The sequence below is a fragment of the Cricetulus griseus genome, chromosome 10 (genome assembly GCF_003668045.3).
Source record: "Cricetulus griseus strain 17A/GY chromosome 10, alternate assembly CriGri-PICRH-1.0, whole genome shotgun sequence".
Lineage (NCBI taxonomy): Eukaryota > Metazoa > Chordata > Mammalia > Rodentia > Cricetidae > Cricetulus > Cricetulus griseus.
The window spans coordinates 25729285-25747715 of NC_048603.1; the positions used below are offsets into that span (position 1 = coordinate 25729285).

The window sequence follows — 18431 nt, forward strand, 5'->3', positions numbered from 1 at the left end:
TTGATCTTCAGCATTGCCTACTGTGGTGTTCCAGTGCACACTACCTCAGACATGTGATTCGTCCCCTTCATGTCATAACTCTTGAGGATTCGAAGGAAAAAAAAAAAAAGTCAACACCCAGCTGAAAACTGCCACTGCCATCTTCTCTTAAGGAAGAGGAACTTCCTGTGTAATTATTAAAATTGACCCTGTGGGGGGTGGAGGGGAGCTAGGGGATGGGAAATAGGCTGCTTCCCAGCAGAAGGGGTGTCAGGGCCAAGGACATGATGTGCTCTCAAAGCGCGGCCCAGGGTCGGGATAGCCTGTCACTCTGTGTCCGGGATTGCTGGGGCCATGCACAGATGCTCACTGTGGACGTGGCTTCTGAGAAGAGGGTTGGGCCTCGGTCCAGCAGCCTCAGGACAGGCTTCTGGCAAGACTCCTGAGGGTGTAATATGGAAAGATGTTTTCCCCTCCCGACTCCACGTCTCCTCAGCTTGGCAAAATAGAAAGAAAATGGACCACACTGTTGCAGAGGATGATAAAAAAAAAAACAAAACTCACAAACAGAATAGCCCACAGACAAAATTTAAAAGTGCCATGGGGATCATCCTAATTTGCATTCAGGCCTGTGGGGAGGATCTCAAGGTGGACTCTGCTGCTGTCCTCTGGTGCTGAGGTAGAAGACCAGGGAGCAGGGATCGGATGGGAGGTTAGAGCATCCCGTGGAAGGTGGTGGTGGTGTACTGAGGTAGCGAGTTGGAGGTGTTCGGTGGGATTTAGTGAGAATTCCTGGGTTGCATCATTTCACTTGACAAATCCACGAGACACGGTCAAGCTTGATCTCCTATTCATTCGACTCTATCCCGGGTGTGAATGAAGTCTTTCGAAGCCCTGTGGACATGTGGGAAGTTACAGTTTCTAAAATAAGCTGCCCTGATGGTGGCTCTTAGCGCGAGTCACCAGCTTCCCTTACTTTGGATGAATGAACTAAAATGGTGACAGAGACTGGGAAATACAGCTCATTGAAACATGGTTGTAGGTTCCAGAGCAAAGGAGCCTGGGTTTGAACTTGGGCTCCATTACTTAACTTGTGCAGCCTTCGTTCGGGAAACCACATTGTGTCGGCTTTCCACAGTTGGTGACAAAAAAGGACCTAATGTCTTGACGGAGGAACATGGCAAGGAAGGTGCTGACCACATAGTCAGGACACAGTGAGAGGGAGAGAGGAAGGAAGACAGGGAATAAGGCACTAGGAACCAAATGCAACCTCTGAGAGCACCGCCTCCTCCAACTAGACCTCACTTCCTAAATTTTCTACCACCTTGCAATGCAATTAAGCTGTGAATGAATCAATAGGCTACTCTATTGAGAAGCTAGAGCCTTGATTGTACAGCAACCACCCCATCTCTGAATATCACTGCATTGGGTCGACGCCTTCACTTTGGGAGCTTCTAGGGAACCATTATAAATTGAAACCGTAACACCCTTTAGCATGCCTTTGCCCTAAGCTCTTCATTCATAAAGTGCCGATAATGTCTAACAGTTGTGAAGACTGGCTGAGCTACTAAATAGTGATCAGATGAATGCCATGCGTGTTAGTTACTATCATAACAGTAACGGGATAGCAACTCTATCAGATACAGTAAAATAGTGGCCAATATTTACCCCATCTTCAAACACTGAAAGCTACTTCTACAGAGTGTTAAAACTACTGAGCTTCCTGACGCCCTTAGAGATGTCCACTTTAAAGTAGGGCAAAAGCAACCCCATTGAACACTCAGTTGAGAGCTATTGTACCAAGTGGCTGTAGTTGCTATACATTTTATACCCAATGTGGCCACACTAAGTAAATTTGATCTCTTAGCAACATGTGTCTCTTTACTTTGTCTACTAAAGACCAGTGGCAGAATCTAACTTGCCAGGGATGCCAGAGCCCAGGCTTTGTCCCGAACAAGTCTTTTGGAAAGGGTTTCTCTGTAGCCTTGGCTGTCCTAGAACTCACTCAGTAGATCAGGCTGGCCTCAGTCTCACAGAGATCTGCATGCCTCCATCTCTTAAGTGCTGTAAAGGTATATGCTGTCACCACCCAGCCTCTGAACAATTCTATTATATTCTTAGCCTTGAGGATTTATGTGCATTTTGTATAGCTGCCAAAACACATCTACAAAACAAGGCCATTTTGTGGACAAAAATATGAGTTTCTCTGCCCAGGCTTCAAAGTTGAGTTTAAGGCATAGGTAGGTTTAGCTGTATCAGGAGGCTTAGGAAGAATTCTCCTCTCTGCTGGTTCATGCCCTTGTCCAATGCATTTCAGTTGCAGTTGCATGATGTAGGGCATAGTTTCTTGGCTGGCTTGCTGGTTGTAAGTGACCCTTAGGAACCAGTAGCCCCTCTCCAGTCTGTGAATGGTAGCACTCACATTAAAGAGCCAGGCAGAGTTCATCAAATCCTCCAAGCATCTAAATCTCTCCAACTATTCCTTTCAACTTTCTCTCTGTTTCCAAAAGTCTAAACTCTCACTACTGAGGGTCTAAGAGATTAGACCTCCTTAACTTAAGGCAGTCCTTGCCCAAAGTGATTAGTAACCTTAATGATGCATGCAAAGACCTTTTAAGCATGTGATATGCTTTACTCATTAGCTTAAAACACATGAAAGAGGGGTGCTGTGGAATAATCCTTTTGCACACTGTGAATATTCATCTTTGTCAAGGTGCGTTCTGATTGGTTTAACAAAAGAGCTGAGTGGCCAATAGCTAGGTAAGAGAGAATAGGCAGGACTTCCGGGGAAAGAGAGGACTCTGGGAAGAAGAGAGACAGAGATGGCAATGGGAAGCGGAGTAAGTATGGGACAGAGGAAAGGTAACCAACCCATGTGATGGAACATAGATTAATAGAAACAGGTTAATTAATTAATAAGAGCTAGTTAGAAAAATGTCTCAGCTAAGGCCAAGATTTTATAATTAATAAGTCTCTGTGTTGTTACTTGTGGGCTCAATACAGAGGGGATTCTTTTTGCCTCCCAGAACATCTTGGCTTCTTGACAAGAAATGGGTAGACGCTGCACAATAGTCAAGAAAGTGTGATGGTCACTACCACCCACACAAGGAGGGGCAGGACTAAGAAATCACAGAGCAGAGAGGGAAATCCAGGGGCAATTGCAGAATGAAGGGGATCAGGAAAAATCTACACCAGAAAAGTGAGATTCTCTCAAGGGATCTAGACGTAAACGAGAATGAAAATGTCACCCGCAGACTTGCCCGAGTCAGGAGTTATTAGAAGAGCATGTTTAGAAGAGGCTAGACCTGGAGTGAGCACCCAGCAAATTGCAGACACAGGCGGCAGAACAGGAGGCAGCTCTTTGGCACCAGGCTGCCGTGGTTAGTCCTTTTCAGGAGAGTTCACTCTGCCCTGCCCACAATGCTTCTGGGACAGTACGGAGCCCATCACAGGAGGGAAGGGAGACAAGGGGACCTGCACACTTGTCTCATGTAGCAGACATTCGTAGACCAAAACAATGATGGATTTCTAATCCTCCACAAAAACGGGGGGGGGGGGGGTTAGTCTGTGTAAGCTTGTGAGAATCAATGTGTTTTCATGGCATTATTTCATTGTGAGGGCAGACAAACCTCCAATTCAGTGTGTTTCCCCCGTGAGAAGAATAACAGAACACTAGTGGGTTGGCACAAAGTACAAACTGGCCAGAAGACGGATCTCAAGATGCAGCAAAGAGGATTTCAGGGGGTGTTGGTCATTCTTTGTAGTAAGTGTTAAAAAATAGTGTGGTTATATGCATTTTTAATATTTTCCTTTATCTTCCATGTACTTAAAAAGTGACCATAAAGAGACCCCCTTCCTGTTGTCACCTCATTTTCCCAGTTCTCTTCCTGCAAGCTGAGGGCAGCACCCTAAATCAGTGATCACCCAACTGGTGCCTGTAGTGGCTTATCATTTATGTTTTATTAAAGCTTGCCTGAGGATTCAGAAAGCAAAGCCAGCCTCAAGCTACAGAGATCAGGCAGCAGTGGTACACACCTTTAATCCCAGGACTCAGGAGACAAACAGATGGATCTCTCTGAGTTCAAGGCCAGCATGGCCTACACAAGAGTGAAGAGTAACAGAGCTCAGGCCTTTTTTCACCAGCACCTGGGATCACATGCCTTTAATCCCAGCATCAGGGAGGTATATAAGACAGGAGCAAGGTCTCAGAGCTGGCAGTCAGTCTCAGGATAACCATGTTGTGGAGAGCATAGCAGTTACAGTCTGAGGTTTGGTGGAGCCAGGATTGCCTTTCAATCTGAGGTAGAGAGGTGAGAGCTAGTAGCCGGTTGCTTTGCTTTTCTGATCTTCAGCTTGAAGCTTGAACCCCAATATCAGTCTCTGGTTCATTCATTTTTCATGTTACAGGTGCCAACATAGTGGCCCCGAATCTCATATTCAGATTGGAAACACTGGGGACACCAGGACTGCTCAGTGTTGACCATACTGCCAAGAAGTGGATAGCGCAGGCCAGTTTACAGGCTAGACCTGCCTCTGCAGGGAAGAGCTCTCAGCTGGTTGATCTCAGGACCCGTCTGCTAACTCTCTCTGTGATCTACCCCATCCAGTCTACACAGTTCAGTGCCAAGACACAGGCTCCTCCCCGGATGCTGTCTGCACACAGTCAGAAAAGAGTTTCCTTGTTTGACTCCAGCTTTCACTGGTGCCAATGCTGAAGCGGTGAGTTTTCTACCTGGACCGTTTCTGTAGGACTCCCCTCTGTGACAGCTGGGGACAGTAAGCACCCAGAATGTCAGGCCATACAGCAGTGAGGATTCCAACACATGTGTTAATAAGGATGGCATTACAGGCAGTGATGAAGGCACCCTTGTATGTAGTGGGGGATTGGTGTCAGCTTGGAGACAGTGGTTTCTAGGAGTCTCATGAGAAATCGCAACTGTCCTTGTCCCAGGGAAACACTGTTGTGGCTAATGCCTGACACTGTTGCTGACCTAGGTGTGATTTTTATATTCTCCTTTGCTTTTCATACTATTGCACCATTTCAAAATTTTGCGTACTGTTTTTCCCCGTAATAGAGTCATATTAAACCATCATTTAAATGGCTTGAAAACAAACTCAATCAATATATCTGCCACAGTGCCTTCAGTCACTCCTCTATGGTAGAAAATTGATGCTATTTTTCAATATTTTAAAAAAATGTTTGCTGAGATGTAGTCTGTCCTTAAACCTCTTAGCCTTGCTGGGCAGTGTTGGCACATGTCTTTAATCCCGGCACATGGGAGGCAGAGGCAGACAGATCTCTGTAAGTTCGAGACCAGACTGGTCTACAAGGGCTAGTTCCAGGACAGCCTCCAAAGGCACAGAGAAGCCCTGTCTCAAAAAAACAAAGGGGAGGGGGGCAGCTCTTAGTCTCTCCCAGGTGTTTCCCAACACACCTAACCTATTTCTGAATTCCCATGGTGAGATATATATCCAATATCTTTGCAAATACTCAAAGCAGAATTCTGGAAAGAAAAATCCTTACCACCCATCTGTCTGGTTATAGATCATTACTAATGCCCTGTGTACAGCAGGCGATTGCGGCTGATACCCTACCTGGTTCTGGAGCACACAGGAATGTAATCTGCCTCTCAGTCACATACCACAACGTCATGGCTGATTCGGAAAAATGAGGTCCCCAGAGACAGGGATCTTATCTGACAGCATTGGGGAGGCTGCCAACACAATTGGGGCACCTCCATGTTTAATAATTAGGGAGGGCTGCATTAGCTGCCCAAGCACCACAATTCTGATTGTCGCATGAATGTGATAGCAGGAATCTGGGCGTGTGATAAATCTCATCTATTTTCTGCCATAGTCACTTCTTAGCCATCTCCTGTGCCCTTGAGGAGGTCCTTTGGGTGCAGAGACATACAGACACACAGTCAGGGACAAGAGCATGCTGTGAGCCTGATATAAGGACAGAGGATTGAAGACATACCTCCATGTGGGATCTGGTGGATTTGTACGAGTGCTCCATCCCTCCTCTGCCATCCGCCCTGGACTCCACATTTCCTACTCATAAGCAGGATAATGAACACTGGTCTCAAAGAGCCTCTCTCTGGAGTTTTCCTGGTCCTGGAATCCACAGAAGGCAACTACCGACTCAGGAAGTATAGTGGACACATCTGTAAGTCGTCTCTACGTCAACATGCAAGTCACGTGTGAAGCTTATTGCACTCTAAGTGTTTCAAGGGCGAGGTTTAGCACGGCTTCCCGACTCCTCTTTTTTATCCCCCACCCCACCCCATCACCAGCACACAAAGGACAGCTCATGCAATGTTCCTTGTAACAGCAATAAGACCAAACAGGTACTAAACGATGCTAGTGAAAGGCGAGTGGCCGAGCCTCACAGTTTGCCCTTACATTTGGGGTGCAGATCCGTCCATAATGTTCAAGAGACCACATGATCTCAGTGGAACAAGTGCATTCTAAGACCCCAGGGTGTATGTGCCTATGTATGAATATTTATGTACTACCTTCAAAATCTGCTGCGCCTTGGGACATTGGCAAATTTTTAAATTTCACCATAATTTTTTAAATGATTAGTCCTTCTAAATAATTAAGCATCCCTACCTAGTAGTGTCGAAGACCAGACTTGACAAACTATAGCCTTTCAGGATAAATCTGGCTGCCATATGCTTTAGCCTATGAGCTGAGAACGGTCTCTACATTTTAAAATAGTTGGAAGAAAATTCAGAAGACAAATGGTATTCCGAGACAGAGAAATTATGGGAAATTCAAAATGCCGTATGCAAACCTAAAGCTTTTCTTGGTTTGGAGCCACGTGCATTTACAACAGATCCCCTGTGGCTACTCTGTGCTGAGTCAGGAAAGTTGACTGGCCGAGTTGATGGAGAGACTATGTGACTGGCAGAACCTGAAATACCCATCAAGCTCCGACGCTTACTGAGAAAGTCAACCTGGCTCTAGGCAAGGCCATCATGGGCACATGCTCTAACAGATTTGCATCTCAGGGGACACTGTGATGACTCCACTCATATTTAGTTACAGTGTGGAGTGTATGTTTGAATCTGGAGACCCGGGTCTCATGTAAACGCCCCCCAAACTCATTTTGCACCTGAGGATTGCCTTAAACATTTGTGCTGGGATCGCAGGCGTGTGTCACTATCTACAGCTGATGGGGATGCTCTCACTCACTAGGCAAGCACTCTGTCAAGTGAGCTCCGTCCTCACCTTCCCATTGTAGATGCCGCACTTAAAATCTTACCCACTCTTCTAAATGCACTTGTAATTATTCAGCCCAACCATGACAATTTCAAGCCACGGACCATGCACTCTTAAGAGTTCAAAGTGAACCAGATTCATCGCTCTGATTCTCTTTGCTAGCCTTTACACGTGAATCTTCGTCATGGTCTGTTGAAGAACGCTTTCTTCCCCCGTGTTTTAATGATATCGGATGTTCTCCGGCTACGGTGTGCTTCACAAAGGAAGTATGCGTTAGAGACGCCTCTCCAGACAGCAGTTCTACTGCCGTTTGGCATGGGTTCAATGTTAGTGAATGTGGTACATAAAACACAGCACCTTGAACAGATGCACACCAAACAAGGTTATGTGTGGAAGGGCTGATGAGAACATTGGTCCGAGGCTCCCAGGAACAGAAGAACTCTACTGCGTCTGGGGCAATGCTTGCTGACTGGCTAACTCAGTGAGTGCATCGCTTTATAAGGCATAAAGGTAACAAACAAGAATAATTACCTATACGTTCTTTCATTATTCATCCTACAAATACCATCGCCTCAGTCTCAGCCAAACAATGAGTTCCTTGGAATCGCTCTGACTTGTTCACATCATTATCTTGAACACCTTAAAAATGAAGTCCCTTCGTGAACCTCGTGATGAGTCCAGAAGGAACGCAACATGGACAGAGCCTACGCCAGCATCTCCGTGGAATGTGCACTAAATATGGTCTCTGAGCCTCTTGCCCTTTGATGCCTTGGGGACCGCTACAGACTGGGTATCATTAAAGGTGCTGATGGGATGAAACGAAATTCACGCGTGTGACCCCTTGGCCCCGAGGGGGTGCTGTAAATACTTTAATTATTTAAGAAAACTCCCAAAGGAATGACCCCCTTTATGCTGCAGGAAACTGTCACTGTACTTGAATACACTCATTATCAAAGATCCATCCCCAACACTGGGAGGCCAAACTTTCCTGCAGGGGATGTGTAGATGCTGCTCAGCTTATAAATGTCCCTCCTAAGAGCAGGGACATTTATAAATGGAGAACAAGTGTCATCAAACCAGTGAGAGCCCTCACACATCAGTCAACAGCTTTTGGTAAAACACTGAGAAGCCCAGTAAGAAGATTTAACTCTCCCCAATCCCACCCCAAGAATTAAAAACAGCACCGACTTAGGGGTTTATAGATGGTTTATTAAGTACAGGCACAAAGTTAATAACCTTATAATATGAATGTGCGTCACGAAAAAGTAGAGGGGAAGTGTTACGATAAATCTTTCCGCCAAAAGCCGCCCGAGCCCTACCTCCACGTGGATGGACAAAATAATACACAGACTTATGTTAGGTACAAATGCTGCTTGGCCAATGACCAGGATTCTCATCGGTTAGCTCAATCTTAATTATTATCATAAATCTATATATGTTATAAGACTTATCTTTATAGAGGATGCCTTTTGCTGGCACCCTCTCTTGCCGGTGGCTCACATCCTGCCGCTCAAGGAGGAAGGGGGAAAAGGGGATACTTCCTGCTTCCTTGCTTAGATATGAGTCTCCTTGCTACGTCACTTCCTGCCTGGATCACCACTTATCAACTACATTTCCCAGAATCCTCTTTGACTCTTAGTCCTGTCTAACTTGCTGTCTCATTGGCCAAACAGTACTTTATTCAACAATCAATAAGATGAACATACACAGAAGTACATTCCCCATCAGGGGAGTCCACTATCAAAGTGGATTCTGCAGCTCGCAGACTGTGCCATAACAGGGTATGTTCGCAGCCCAACCTCCTTTATTCTTCTGTGACATGGAAAAGGAAGACAGGTAAGTTAGTGGCTGGCTACAACCCAACTCTACCTCTACCGCCTTCAATTCTGGAACTCTTCTAGTGTTTATCCTTGAGAAGGGAAGTGATTATATGCTAATTTCAGGGTACGGTATTTTTAAAAAGTGGGTATAAGGTACTATATGCCAATAAATTTGATAGTTGCAAGAAATTGGAGAATTCTTTAATTCAGGCGCATTTTGGAGACTGAATCTCAATGAAACAGAAATCTCGAGCAAACTAATGATGAAAAATGAGACTGAGTTCACAGTAAAGCGTTTCCCAAAGGAAAGCCAATGATCAGATGGCTACACCACTGAAACCTCCCAAGCATAGAAAGAACTACGGCCAATTCTTCTGAAGTTATTCCCCTTTGTGAAAAATAAAAGTAAAAAAGAAAAAGAGGGAATTCCTCCACCTTACAAGGACTCATGACCCTAGTTAAAATTAACAAAGACATAAACACACCTACAGGCCAATACCTTGAAACACACAGATGCAAAATACCAACAAGCCATTAACACAGCACATTAAAGATTATCTACTGTGATCAAGTAAGATTCATTACAGCGAAGCAAGGATAGAGATTCAATAAACACGAGGCAGCGTATCCAAGGAAGGAGGGCCAAAACTCAGGGACCTGTCAACACAGAAAAGGCGCTTAATGAAATCCAACATAACTTCACATTAAAACTCGGACCGTTAAGCATAGAATGTACTCAGCTTGACAGAGACGGTGTGCAATAAGACAACCATTAAAATAATACAGAGACGAAAAGCTAAACACTTTGTAACATCAGGGAAAACACAAGGATAGCCACATGCACTGCTTGTATCTGAAATGGTACTGTAAATCACAGAAAAAGCAATATGACAAGAAAAACAAATGGAATCCAGGACTTGGGTAAAAGTCCAGCTGGTAGAGCACAAACTTATCATGTACAAGGCTCTGTCTTTTCCAGCACCAGAAAATAACAATAATGATGATGAAGACGGAGATGAAGGTGATGGTGATGATGTTGATTTTTATTACTTGTAGATGGCATGATGTAGACATAGAAACTCTCAAAGACTGCTGAAAACGATCAGGAAAAAAGATTTTAAAAGCTGAGGGATACAATACCAATATACAAACCTATAGCAGACTATGTGAAATAGATATATAAAAAGCATTCCAACTTACAGTAGCAAATAAGCAAAAATAAAGAATCAAGGAAACACACACACACACACACACACACACACACACACACACACTCCAGAATTCATGAACACACAAAAGAAAGAGAAAAAGACAAAGTGCGTTAATGGAAAGAATCAACATTGTTGAAATGTTAATCCTATCTACAGATTGAATCCATTCCTGATGACATCTCAATGGCATTCTGCACAGAATTAGAAAACCATGTTAAAATTTGTACGGAAGCAAAAAAATCTCCCAAAGCACAAATCAGGGGACATCATTCTTGAGTTCAAAGTCTACCACAAAGCCATAATGATAAAAAATACCCTGAGAGATATACAGAAACAGACACTCATATCAAAAGGAAAGAACAGCGACCCCCCAAGTAAATGCATACATCTTCAGTCTGATGGCTTTTATTTGGTTGGTTGGGTTTTTAGACCAAATCTCACTTTGCCAGCATGGTACTTACTATGTAGCCCAAACTGGTTTCAAACTGATGGTATTTCTTCTGTCCTAACCCCCCAAAGTATTGAGATGACAGGTAGGTACCACCATCCCTGACCAGTGAACTGATTTTAACAATAGTACAAGAGTAGAGATCTCTCGCTGCTAGTGGGGAAAAAAAATAAAAAACATTCTCAATAAAAGGGAAAGTTGTTACAAAGGGGAAGAAACCAGACTGCTATGTCTTACCACTTACCAGTTATAGAAATCATTTCAAAACGGATTACAGGCTTCAATGTAAAATAAAAGTATAGTATTTCAGAGAAATCCCTCAGGGTATTAAAAAAAATGATTGTTTTTGATACAACCACAAAAACAAAACAAAAACGTAAAATGCAAAATCAAATGTAGACAAACGAGATTATTTCAAGCCAACATCACAAAGGAAACTACCACCAGAATAAGGAGACAACCCACAAATGAGGGGAAATGTTTGCAAACCAGGCATCTGATAACGTGAAAACAGAAGACACAATGGCAAATGATAACTAATCCAATGTTGAAATGCATGGAGAAGTCAACAGCTCCCCCCAAGAAAACAAAAATGGTCAGCAAGAGCCGGATGGTGCATACCTTTAATCCCAGCACTCCGGAGGCAGAGGCAGGTGGATCTCTGTGAGTTCGAGGCCAGCCTGGTCTCCAGAGCGAGGATAGGCTCCAAAGCTACACAGAGAAACCCTGTCATGAAAAACCAAAAAGAAAAAGAAAAAAAAAAAAAAAAAAAAAAAAAAAAAAAAAAAAAAAGGATTCCTAAAAATGGTCAGCAGGGACACAAAAACTTTATAGCATCACTAAAGACCAGGAAATGTAAACCACAAAGTCACACGGAGACAATGTGATCCCACTCTAATCATTGTCAGAAAAACAAAAGATCAATGCTGGCAGGAATGTTCAAGAGAAGACTCTAGCCCCGCCCAGTGTCGGTAGGAATGTAAACTAGCATAGGCGTTATGGAAAACAGATTGGAGGCTTCTCAAAGTGCTAAGAATAGAACGACTATGTGATCCAACCGTCTTACTACTGGGTATGTGTCCAAACAAAATGCGCTCAGCATGTGCAGGACACATCTGCATGCCTATGTTTATTGCAGTACTTTGTTTACCATAGTGACAGATAGAAAAGCCTACGTGTCCTTTGCACAATTGGTGCATGAAGAAATGCGGCCAGCATGCTCAGTGGGATACAAAGCAAGCATAACAACAGAAAAACTCACAGAGATGGAAGAAACCCTGGTTTCTTGCGACAATGTGGATGAAAGTAGAGGGCATTTGTCATCATGATAGGTGAAGAAAACCAGGCACACAGAGGCAAGCGCTGTGAGAGGTGCACTTGTAGGCAGAATTGGAAAAAAGGTTGGTCTCAGAACTTGAGAGTAAAAAGTCACACTAGAGGATGGAGTGGGAAGAAGAAGAGAAAGTTTTGGCAGGACTATAGTTGGACTATATGGACTATAGTTGATGCTATAGCAGAGCATGAAGAGTACAGATAATAAAAACCGCAGAGTAACAATAATAGTAACAGCATGCTGTATATTTCAAAGAGCTAGGAAAAAGTGTCTTGAATGTCTATTCCATAGGAAATGACAAACGGGAGCATTGAGATGCCCCATTGGGTACAGGTGCTTGCCACCAAGCCTGACAAGCTGATTTAAGTACCCAGAACACACAGGAGTAGAAAGAACCAACTCACCCAAATTGTCCTCTGAATGCTCCCATGCAGAGTGGCATTTACAAATGCATCTACACACATGCACATACACACACAAGATAGATAAATAAAATTAAAAAGAAATGACAGGTGATCTTAGCGATAGAATTGTTTGCCTGATTGAAACCGTTATGCCTTGGTTACGTGTATCTAAGCATCGTGTGACACACCCTTAACTATGTACTACTTCATGTATTAGTCTTTCAAAAGTTTTCTGAAAGTGACTGGGTAGCCCTTCTCTGCTGGCCCTTTCTCCCTCTGCCCAATGGGTGGATTTCAAGGTCCTAGGGATGGCTTCCAAGGTTCTGCTCGAAGAACAGTGATCTTCTCATCAGCAACACCTTGCTTAGACTATTATATAAGAAAAGGTCATTTTAAGTTAAATACTGAGGCTTATTTGGTATAGAATCTACAGTCCTCGTAACTAAAATTTCCACCTTTCCTTTCTTTCACTGGAAGAGGAAACCGAAGCTCACACAATCAATTAATTGTAACAAGAAACCATTGCTAGAAATGAGTTGATGCCCATTCGTTTCCTGGAAAGTTTCCACAGTCTACGATCTTTCCAGAAGGTCCACCTGCCGGCATTCCAAGAGCCTAAGTGCTCACAGAGTCCAGAAGGAGGGTTCAGGGCTAAGTATCCTGAAAAGAACAAGGCATCCTTGTGGTAGCTGTGCTGTCTTGGTTCCTGTGTCTTGGTCTTCTCAGTCCATCTAGAATTCCATTTTCAGTGGTCACAGAAATTCTCAAAGGCTTCTTATTACTTTGAGTTTTACAAGCTCTTTTTCTGTTTGCGGTGTATGTATTCATGTGTGTGCATGACATAGGTGTTCACGTGTAGGCGGAAGTCAGAGGCTACACGAGTGTTCCTCAATCACTTCCCGTCTTATTTATTTCCATAGTCTCTATCTCATTGAATCTAGAGTTCATTGACTTGATAAGATTGGCTTGCCAGCAAGCCACAAAAGTTCTACTGGCCCAAGCACTAGCTCTTCAAGCTTGCACAGGAAGCATTTCACTAACTCAGCCACCTCCCAACCCCCTCGTTACTTCGAAATGGCTGGGAAGGCCACCCCCGCCCTCATTTGAGTTCTCTGTTCAGTCATTATCAGCACCACCCACAACCAGACATGGCCAGGCTACTTCACAGAAGCCAAAGAACTTATCAGAAATAACTACTTGATTTGACAGTAAGAACAGATGTGAGCAGAGGGGCATTTCACAAAAGGCTCCACTTCCCCACATCAAATTAGTCAGCTTCTAGCAACAACAAGAGTCTGGGGATATCACAAAACAATGACTTTCTTGAGCAACTCTGAAGCACCCATCTAGAATGTGACTCTAGATTGTCAACTCACTCAACCAAGAGCTTTTGTTTTCCTGTGAAACAGGGTCACCCTATGTAGCTCTGGCTGTCCTGGAACTCACTATGTAGACTGGTCTCGAACTCACCAGCCTCTGCCTTCCAAGCGCTGGGAGTAAAGGCATTACGTACCGCAGGCCTGGCTTTTAATCAAGAACTCTAAAATATTGCTTGAAGAAGACATCCTTCCAGATCCTGTGGATGTCTGTGTACCCTGTTGGCTTAGACAGTGCAATGGGTCTTGGGAGGTGTGGGTGAGAAAGACCCAGCTTTTCGCCTTGGAAACACAATTTTGTGTTGATTTCAGGATCAAACACATTTATTTCTGAAGGCTCCAGAAGACACTGGGTCCCCACTGGTCACTGACTCGACTAATCGGTGCAGCTATGCCAGCCAGCCTGTCATCAGTCATATCTCTCCATTTCCCAGAAAGCTATGGAAGAGCACAGGGGGCTGCTCATTGGTAGGACTCTAGTGTTTAGCAGAGTTTCAGGATGTGTTGACTTACACTTAATTGAGTCAAATGAGTGAATGAATCATACTGGTAAGACAAAAATGGAAAAAAAAAACTAATTTGAAGGCAATATTTAGGTAGGTAGGTGAGTAATGATGGAACCTTCAATACATGCCAGCAAGGGGCAATCCTGGCTTAAAGCTTCACAATAACCTTGTAATTAAAAGGCAAAGGTTATGTGCATTTCATAACAAAGAGTGGTCTACCATCTTTACATTAAGTAGAATGAGCTACGGTAAACATGGCAGACAAAACCCCTTTGAAACTGGACTCTTCTTCTCCTATGGGTAGGAGACTCGGATGTAAGGCAGGGTGACCGTCACCAGGCTCCCCTCACACCTCTCTGGCCAAGCTGTAGTGTGTGGCCCAGAACAGTCAATCAATGGTAATACCTTGTAAAACCACAGGTGGAAAGTAAGGCCCCTCCTCCAAAGGAAAACCAATACTACTTTCTAAAAGGTAGCCAGCACCAGTCTAAATGTCAGAGGCCGGCTTGAATTGAGAAGAGCCTCCGGTGGCCCTGGAACCTAGCCATCAAAGCCACCCGTGACTCTACTCTTGTGTAGAGAAGGTAACAAGGAACGAGGGTGACCTTTGTCAGATGACTCACCACTCAAGGGCAGGGGACGTTGTCAAGTTCAGTTTGTAAAAAAGAAACTGAATGGACACACTGGCTGCTACATAGCTGACCAGCTGGGCTACGAGTCTTGGAAGAGGTCCAGAGAGTGTAGACCTAGTGCAAACTTAAGTGGGATGAAATTCGGGCACCCTTCACATTCCTATCACAGATGTTCCATGGGCGGCAATCAGCAGAGGAATGGCTTCCCAACACTGGACTCCACTGGCCACTGGGAACATGCTCGCATTCAATAAAACTTATTTGGATGTGAAGACAAGTGTTTGTTCGTAATCCAAGCACTTAGGGAAAAGGGGGAGAGGGCTGGAGAGATGGCTCAGTGGTTAGAAAGCACTGACTGCTCTTCCAGAGGACCTGGGTTCAATTCCCAGCACCCACGTCGAGGCTCACAACTGTCTGTAACTCCAAGACATACATGCAGACAAAACAATGAACATAAAATACAAATGAATTATTAAAAAAGAAAAGCTTTTCGGAAAGATGAAAAAGGAAATAACACTAGCCAATGATCACACTAACATGTTCAGTCTAACAAAAATATAAAATTAAGAAAGGGAAAGGGGGGGTTGGGAGTTCAAGATCAGAGCTGCCCTGTTTCAGAACCACCACCACCACCACCACCACCACCCCGCCCCCGCAAAAAAATTGCCTAAATGAGTTAATGTAGGAGGCTTGACACAGGACATACAAGGAACACCTCAGTCATACACAGGAGGCGTGGTGAGCAAGACCACCATGCAGTGACACCGCCACTGGCTTCAGTTTGTGCTTTGGAAATTAGCTCAGCTCTCCTGCCACGTCCCTTTGCGTTCCTGTCCTAGTCAACACTTAGAAAGTGATCCTTGCTGCCCAGCCTTGTAAATACTGGAATCTTTTTCCTTTTTTTTTTTTTTTTTTTTTTTTTCCTTAACAGTGGGCTTTCCAAAAGCATGTCTTACTGCCCTACGGCTCTTATTTGCATCCACCTTCAATGTCAGAGCTCTGTAGCGGCATGCTTACCAGGCTAACACGCGTACTTTTAATTCACAGAGAAAGAGCATGCTATCATCATGACACACTTCACCCATCCCGGCTTTGGTCACATCAAGGACTGAAGTCAGAGAGGGCACTGGATGGCAATTAGCACAATAACCTGTGAATTTGCACTGCTCACATTCACGCAAAGCATACATACATAAAGCCTGGCACAAACACTCAATTTACCAAGTGCTCGGAGATTCCTTAGTGTGTTTCCCAGGGTCTCCCGCTGTACTGTCATTTTCTCCAAAGTAAAATCGGAAAAATCGCAGAGCTCTAGGGAGAGGTCCATCTAACCACAGCTGTGTTCTTTCTGACTTCGAAACTCAAGCAGCTTTGCCGTTCACTCACTGTTTCTCCTACAGAGGCCACTGAACTGGGGGTGAGGGAGGGTGCTGAAAAGGAGCTGTAAACTTGTCCTCTATTCTGGCACCTGTGTCTTATGGAGGACATACACCAGCGGACCCTTTATGGAGTCAGCGTATTAAAAGATAGAGATGCTTTGCGGTGTGGTGCCAGGATAACTTTCAATCCATCATAAAATCTCTGAACATCTTGTCAGTTCTTTGACTAAACCTAAAGGACAAATGTTAATTTTTGCTGAAAAGTTGGTTTCCCCAATTCTTCCCTTCCCTTTGGTCCCCCAAATGCATTTCCGCTACTGAAGTAAGTCTATATCTAGTATTTCATGCTTTTAACATGGATAGTAACATTCACATACCTCATGACTAGCTTGATAATGACAAGAATGGTAATAAGCATTGATGCTGATTCAAACATCTATTTATAATGTCTGGGAAATATACCCATAATTCTGTGGGATAATTTGCTCCACTTTGCAGAAAATCTACCGTGAGAGTTTATAAACACCCAAGTGAATACTTCTTTGCAAAGAGCAACGCCCACCTTTCCTTCTGGTTATAAAGTAAATCCACCTAGAGGAAATAGCACAGTGACTAACCCGTTACTGCATACTCTCTGAGGATAGCTTCAAGTTCACGGTTACCTTAAGCTACACATAGGGTTCTAAGCGAGCCAGAGCTACCAGCAAGACCTTGTTGCAGCAAAACAATGTTGCAGAAACTGTGGTCTCGTGGTCATTAAAACACCCTGAGAGCTTCAAGCTGGTCAGATGGCTCAGTGGTAAACAGGCTTGATGCACAACCCGAGTTCAATTCTTTTAAAAAGCTGGATACAGTGATGCTGGTCTGTAATTCCCATCCAAGCACAGTCAAACGAAGATGGAGGCAGGGTTGGGAGAATCAACACTTCCCTACCAGCTCAGTGGCAAAAATACAGGAGAGACTTTGCCTTTAACACAGCATGGGAGAGGAGAACTCATGACCAGAGTTGTCCTCAGACCTCCAATTGAACAGTGTACACACACACACACACACACACACACACACACAGAGAGAGAGAGAGAGAGAGAGAGAGAGAGAGAGAGAGCGAGAGAGAGAGAGAGCGAGTACTTAAAAACATAATAACTCTTTTAATCCAAAAAGAAACTATAGCAATTTACTACTTTCCTGGGGTTGAGATCCTTAACCCAGCAAATTATAACCTGATAGCCTGTACACTCTGAGGAGCCTGAAATGATCCTGAGTTAGGAACAAAGTGTGGAAAGTCTAACAATTGCCAGGCTTCTGAGAAACATACGAGGAGCTGTCATCACTGAACCAGCATGGACTGGCGCACACTGCCTTTGCATAAAGCCACCCACAGAAGGATCGGATGGAAGAAAACAGCTAACAGAATGAAAAGACGCAAGCATCCCTCCAGCAAGTGTGTTTGCATACTAAGGATACACAGGAAAACATACATGGGGGAAGAGCAGGGCACAGAGGCGTCAGAGTGTGGCACACATACATGCGTGCACACATATGTAACCCAGGTGCTAATGATTCTCCGAGTACTAGCACCTGCTTGTTTTTAAAAGTTCCAGAAAGGAAAAGCTTCCATTGTCTCACACCTCCCAACCACACTTCCCAGAAATGTGTGTTAAGAGAAAACACATGCTTTTCTTAGAATTTCTCCACGTGTAGGTAAGCACGAATGTGTACTATATGGATCTGTCTTGTTTTTATATAAAAAAAAAAGGCCAATTCAGGATAAACAGTGCAACCGCCTGTCTTTTTTCATTAATGCATGAATACATTTACCCTCAAACACACAGATCTTACTGTTGTATAGTTTTTATTTAATTTTATACTTGAAACGATGTCGTACTTATAAAATAAGTGCAGAAAATTCCGGTATAGCCTTAGGCCTTCCCAAATATTGCTATCTTACTTATATTATTATCACAGTACAATTATTGAATCTTATGTGGACACCAGCAATGGTGGCACAAGTCTTTAATCCCAGCACTCAGAAAGCAGAGATGTTTGAATTTGAGGCAAGCATGGTCTACAGAGCAAGTTCTAGGACAGCCAAGGCTATACAGAGCAGGTCTTTCTC

At 44.0% G+C, this 18431-nt stretch overlaps 1 long non-coding RNA gene across 1 annotated transcript in view; it reads right to left on the bottom strand.

The window, feature by feature from the left end:
* Window positions 1-18431, bottom strand: part of LOC113837465 — a 193612-nt gene that overhangs the window by 154545 nt on the left and 20636 nt on the right. The gene's annotated exons all lie outside the window — the stretch shown is intronic.